Source organism: Candoia aspera, chromosome 1 (genome assembly GCF_035149785.1).
Source record: "Candoia aspera isolate rCanAsp1 chromosome 1, rCanAsp1.hap2, whole genome shotgun sequence".
Classification (NCBI taxonomy): Eukaryota; Metazoa; Chordata; class Lepidosauria; order Squamata; family Boidae; genus Candoia; species Candoia aspera.
The window spans coordinates 208,955,510-208,962,571 of NC_086153.1; the positions used below are offsets into that span (position 1 = coordinate 208,955,510).

The window sequence follows — 7,062 nt, forward strand, 5'->3', positions numbered from 1 at the left end:
TACCATTCATATGATTTATTGGAATTATAGCAAATCTTATATATGTTTATTTTGAAAGAAAATACAGAACAAAATTGTAGACCTGTGGAAGGAGGCTTGCAGAAATTCAAAAGACCAGCTATTAATTAACAAAAGGTCCTCAAAGAAAGGACCTCTAGGTGCGAAGGTTACTGCAGATGCTGACTGCAGTCAGGAAATCAGAAAACGCTTAATCCTTGGGAGAAGAGCAATGATAAATCTCAATAAAATAGTTAAGAGCAGAGACATCACACTGACAACAAAGGCCCACATAGTTAAAGCAAATGGTGTTCCCCGTAGTAACATATGGCTGCGAGAGCTGGACCATAAGGAAGGCTGAGAGAAGGAAGATTGATGCTTTGGAACTGTGGTGTTGGAGGAAAATTCTGAGAGTGCCTTGGACTGCAAGAAGATCAAACCAGTCCATCCTCCAGGAAATAAAGCCAGACTGCTCACTTGAGGGAATGATATTAAAGGCAAAACTGAAATACTTTGGCCACATAATGAGAAGACAGGACACCCTGGAGAAGATGCTGATGCTAGGGAGAGTGGAGGGCAAAAGGAAGAGGGGCCGACCAAGGGCAAGGTGGATGGATGATATTCTAGAGGTGACGGACTCGTCCCTGGGGGAGCTGGGGGTGTTGACGACCGACAGGAAGCTCTGGCGTGGGCTGGTCCATGAGGTCACGAAGAGTCGGAAGTGACTAAACGAATAAACAGCAACAACCTCAAAGAAAAGAACTATTTGCTCCAATAAACAACACTATATTAGTACTGCAAATATTGTTCAGTGGAATTTGTGTAGAAAATTCAGCTTTACCGGTCACAAAAACCACTGGTTCCATGTAGTTTTGCCAAATGAGATCAAAATTTGGAGGGATTTCATATTCATAGTGATACAACACTTATAGATGAGTGGTTCTTTGAGGTGGCAATACCTGGAAATAATCAAATTGATGAAAAGCAACTGGAAAACATAACCAAATGTCTTAATTTACAAATTGTGGTTGAAAGATTGAGGAAAAAATCAATTGTTATGCCAACTGTAATTGGAGCTCTTGGTTGAATACCAAAAGTATTCACCACATATTTAGAAATGTTATGTTTGGGTAGCATAATTTGGCTAAAGACTACCCTACTTGGAATAGTTTATGATGATACCTCATACCATATTTTAAAGGAACACCCTATAACAGTGAAAAGAATGCAAACATTTGTAATTAATATAAAACAAATACCAACCTGAATACTACAAATATTATAGAGAATAATATTGAATAACAAGGACTCACAGTAACTGAACAATCAAAATCAAAAGATTTTAAAGAGGAAATTGATTTCAGTTTTCTTCAATTCTACTGGACTTAGGTCTGAATAGATTTGTATACAGTTCTGCTATGTGACTAATATTTTGTAATTCAGAGGCATGTTATATGTTTCATGATTAATAAAAACATTATAGAATTTTTAGGCAAATATTTAATACTGGAGAAATTCCTTTTTAAACTGCCAAAACATATATATGAAAAAGTACTAAAGTTCCTGATTTTGTTTCACCAACCTTTACCATCCAAATTTTCTTTGGAAGTTTGGCAGACCCTTCAGGGCAGATATGGGGCCTGTGCATGATATTGGACGTTTCCCATATTTTTCACAGTCTACAGCGGGAGTTGGCAATCTGTGGCCTGTGGGCCAGATTGGGTACGCCACTTGAAATCATCCACCCTATAGTCCCAAAAACAAGTATCATATCCACCTGGACCATGGTACTCCTAAAATGGAATGCAAGTTTATAATTCTGTCTCAAGCCTGATGTAGAATCACACAATTTTAATAAACTGTAACAAATTGGACAGTGTTACAAACCCATATATAAATAGTATCAGCCCCATAAGGTAACCAGACCAAGGTTGCTGACCCCAATGTACAGCTTTTACTGTATATAATTGGTTTATGTTATAGTACTTCATGGTTTATAGTCCCTGAGATTGGAATGGTATCTGGAACTAATGCAATAGATTCATCTTTCATGATGGAACGTGTCCCATCTTTAGCCAACTTGCCTTCTTCTAGATTTGCTGGGACTCCAACATCTTTAGCTGAAAGGTCTTTCACACTTCCTGGAAATTCTGGGAGCTGCAATCTGAACACATCAGGAGGAAGCCAACTCTGTTCTCTCTTCCTTTATTCTCTTATTATATCTTGGAAGAGGGAATCTGCCAAGTGTGATTGTATTCAGTTTCTTATCTTCCAAACCTACTTTTGTTCTCTCCCATTTTTGCATGTTTTTAAACAAGTTTCTATACACATTTTATTAAATTTTCATATGCATTTTTTAAAATATGTCATAGAAAGCATCCTTATAGTAATGTATGCCTTTTGCACCTGGGTTCTTTTAATATATGCATTTTTCTTTGTGAAGCTGTATCCATTTTTTGATGGATAATTTCATTCTGGTTTGCATATAGATTCAGAAAGTGCAAATTAGACATTAAATGTGGGCTGAACTAATTTTTCAACCATCCATCATTATAATGACAGCAAGCTCACATGAATAATCTGAAGTCACAAAAACTTAATTTCAGTACTGATCCTCATTGCTTTTATTTTTCCTCAGTGGAATAGCTATGAAAACATGCACTTACCTTTTACGTCTTTCTGATTTATGTCTATTTCTGCTTCTAGATGTGTGTGTGTGATTCTGAGGGAAGGAAGGGAGGAAGAACTGAAAAAAAAAGCTTAAAATCGTGAGGCTTTTTTTTAAAGAATGTTTTCTATTTTTAGCTAGTAACTAAATGTGTTACCCCTCCACTTACTGAAGATTAGCAGACCCTTCCATGCCCTGTTTATAGAATGATGACAAGAGGTAGGTACCTCTGTGCCCTTGAACCAGTGCTGGAGAGCTGCTCTTTGGTGAAATTAAAGCACTATGGCTAGATAGTTTAGATAAAGGTGAAGATGCAGAGTCAATGTCAGTTCTTTTTGTCTTCCTCAGGGATACCAGCATGTGCTCATATGCTCCTCTGGGCATGCCTCAATGAAGGTCTAGGTCCAACATGCATTTCAGCTTTGGTTGGCCTATCAATATCCAGTGAAAAATTAATGCATTATCAACTTTGTTACAGCTGAAGAGGGTTTTATATACTTATAGTACAACATCATTAAAAGCCTGCATTATGTCTATTTGTATTTCAAATGCAATCTTTTATTCTAATTAGTTTCTTATAGACCATGATTGCATGATTGGTTTCTATGCAAACAAAACACTTATGCTGGAATATTGGTAGGCCCCTTTCTGTTTTACATCACACAAACATATTGAGGAATGACCTCTGTCTTCCAAATATTGATTCCTGGTTTTTATATGGTTACTTATCATGTATGGTTTTAACTTTGAAGTTTGATTGTATATCTTTCTGTTTTAATATCAAATTAGGGATTGGGAGAGTGGCATATTGCTCTGAGTCAGTTGATTTGAGCGCCCTATAAATAAATAAATAAGAAGTCTTCAGTTACAAACTGCCATAGAAAACATTATCAGTTGTGTTTTGAATGCTACCTAACTTAGTTCCCTAAAGACACTCATGAAAATAGGTTTGTATTTTATGGAAAATGGAGTTACAGTTTATTGGGTCAGGCCACAATCCATCTAGCTAAGTGAAGTCTACTCTGATTGACACTTGTTTTCAATATCCCAAAGTTGCTTCATGAGATTTTTTTTTAAAATGTTTTAACTATGTTGGCACTGACTCCATGCCTAACTCTGATCAAATTTGCATACTTACAGTATATACAGTTTGATTCCTAGCAAGTAATGGCTAGCTACTGAATGAATGAATAACTTTATTGATTAGTCAAATGACCACATCAGAAAGTTGGGCATCAGCCACTATAAAAGGCTTCTTGGCCTTTTGGCTAAGATCAAGTGTAGTATCTGGCTAGCTACTGATATACACTACTAAGTAGCTTTGGTTTCTCAGGTGCAGACTGAAGCCCCTTTACTTCATTATAATACACAACTGGGAAGATAAAATTAATATTGTAGGAAATATCTTGTTACTGAACTTGCTTAAGCAGGGTTGCAATGCTACAGAAAACAAGTGCCTTACACACACACACACACACACACACACATACACACATATATATATATAATTTCTTTTTTTCTTTTTTCTTTTTCTTTGGTTTTTTTCTCTCTCTAGTCCTTTTCTTTTTAGTTTCTATTAATGTTTTTCCTTTAAGTTTAAATATTGTTTTGTTAATTGTTTTTGTATATGTTTTTAGTGTATTTAGGTCTTTTGTGGGGGGCGGCGTTCTTTTTGGTAGTTTGAAAATATTAAAGAAAAATCAGAAAACAAATGATCTCGTATAATGCTGGCCCCACTTTGGCCAGAAAGAATTGGGGATGGGACAAGTATTTCAGAAACAGAAGCTTAAAATGTAAACTCTCCTTACTCAACTTTATCTCCACTTAAAATAGGGCAAGGCCAACTTCAATTATACATGGTTTGAATTTTCTCTTGTCTTCACTAGGCCCTCATTTTATTTTTACTCCATCTGTGTTTATCAAGTTAAAATAACATAATTTTGAGGAAAGAGATAATAGACAGAGAAAGGGTCCCAAGCTGACATGAAAATCCCTCTCTTGCTAAGAAGTATTATTCTTTACCAGGAATTGTTGAATTTCTTTGAAACCATAGAGTAGCATTTCTCAACCCTGGCAACTTTAAGATGTGGGGATTTCTACTAGAGGCTTTTCCATTCTACACTGTAGTCACTGGGAGTGCTAAAAATCCTACATTCCATAAATTTTGAGGTATCTGAATGTATCATACAACACTGGCCATTACTCACAGCAGCCATCAGTCTCCCAGAAATCTGGTGGCCCTGTGCAGACTTAAGCTCCCCATCCCCACTTTTCCAACAGGGATACCATCACAAGTTCTTATAGGAAATCCTTCTTTTGGGTCTGGAATAACTGGGCATTAGAGCTGTTCTTCAAGCAGGCAGGTAAGCAGCAGAAACTTGTTCTAAGTGTCCTACACTTATGTAATTTTTCTGCGGTTGTTCCTGGTCTCTGGAATGATCTCTCCCCACCAATATGCAACAGACCGCAACTCTACTTGCCTTTAGGAAAGCTGTTAAGACCTGACTTTTCACCTGGGCATTAAGGGCAAGATGAGTGGCATCCCCTTTTGGTTGTTCTGTTATGGTGCTGGTCACCCTTGTATATTTATATATCTTGCATGTTTTAATGTTACATGATTTGGGGGGTTGGGGGGGTTATTGCTTGTTTTTTGTGTTGTACACCTCTCAGAGTCACATTGATTGAGTTGGGCAGCCTTATATATGGAATGAATGAATGAATGAATGATCCTTTCTTCCATGTCTGTCCCCTGCTATGACGACCTTGACAGGGACCTGAGTGCAGCCCCTGGATAACTTCCCTCATCCCCATTTCCCTCATCATCATTGCATTCCCTCATTCCAACATTGTGGGTAAATTTCTTTCTGATGTTTCTGAGTCAATAAAGTATTAGCATATATATATATTTAAAAATTAAGAAAGCCAGCATGACAGCATTTATTTACATTGTATTTTATATTGGTAATTTGTTTATTTTTATCAGATTTCAATGTTTATTGTTGTGGTATGAATTTTACTGTAAACCACCCAGAGTCCCTCTTGGGGGAGATGGGCAGTAACAAACTTTGAAAAAAAATACATATATATATATATATATATATATATATATATAGTTAGTTAGTTAGTTAGTTAGTTAGTTAGTTAGTAAAGTTTTGTGTTGGCACCCAGTATACCCTGGTTGTAATCCACTCTCAGCCACAGAAACGCACTGGGTGAGTGAGCCAGTCACTCTCTTGCCACCTAACCTACCTCAGAACAGTTGTTGTGAAGAAACATTGGAAGAAGGAAGGCTTTGTACGCTGCCTTAAGCTCCACTGTGAATGGTGGGAGGTCTAAATCTAACAATTATACTGGGCTTGAGAAATCATTGTGAGGAAGGGTGCTGTGTTGCAGATAGGGATCTGCAATTGTACAGTTGTAATTTAGGACACCAAGCATACTTCAGTGAGTATTGATTTGATTTCATGCAACAAAGTTACAACATGATTCTTGGGCCCTGAATTTTATAGCTTAACAGAATCTCCTTTGACTTTATCTCTTTGGCAAGAAAATTTTTGCTTTTACCTTATCCAGTAATTTCCAGTTTTTGACATCCCCTTTTCAGGAAAATAGTACTCAGCTGCAGAATAAGGTACAACCTTTCATGAATAAAGAGCCTGATGATAATACTGGCTTTTAGCACTTAGTAAAGCCAGTGTACATAGCTTGCATTATGTTCTAAGAGAGAAGAGGTTGTTTTCCATCTTTCTCATCTTCAGTAATAGTACTTCTGAATCAAAAAGATGCTGTTCAGTGAAAAACTAGTTTTGTTTCCAGTAAGTCAATTTAAAACTATTTAATAATAGATTTAAAAATACTTGTTTATTTTGCTATGAAGGTATAGGTGTGATAAGTACTGAGAAAGCCAAGAGGTCTTCCTTACTTTGGGCTTTTATGAGAGCAGAATTAACAAAGAGGCAGCATCTTTAAGCAATTTCAGCAAGGTCACATCCAGGTTGCTAATTTATTTATTTATTAATCAAATTTATCACTGCCCATCTCCCAAAAGGGACTCTGGGTGGTTTACAATAAAACATAAATAAAAATATAAAACTGTAAAACACTATAATACATAATAAAATAAATATAATAAAAACCTTGATGGCTGGAAGTTCTTTATGATTTGCAGGCAGAGCAGGGTCCTTCTAAGAAACTAACCATCCCCAGGAATGGCTACTCTCTCTCCCGCCCCAGGCATAATTACAGAACCAGGTTTTTAGCTGTTTCCTAAAGTCCAGGAGGGAGGGAGCCATCTCACTTCTGGGGGAAGGATATTCCAGATGACACAGATATACTCCAACTTCATTTTATTAACTTGACAATTGGTGGCATGTTTCGCCTGTGTGTGTAAAGGACAT

At 36.8% G+C, this 7,062-nt stretch overlaps 1 pseudogene; it reads left to right on the forward strand.

Annotated features, from left to right (window-relative positions):
- The first annotated feature begins 3,913 nt into the window (after nucleotides 1-3,913).
- Nucleotides 3,914-4,132, forward strand: LOC134488751 (U2 spliceosomal RNA; annotated as a pseudogene).
- The last annotated feature ends 2,930 nt before the right edge of the window (nucleotides 4,133-7,062 follow it).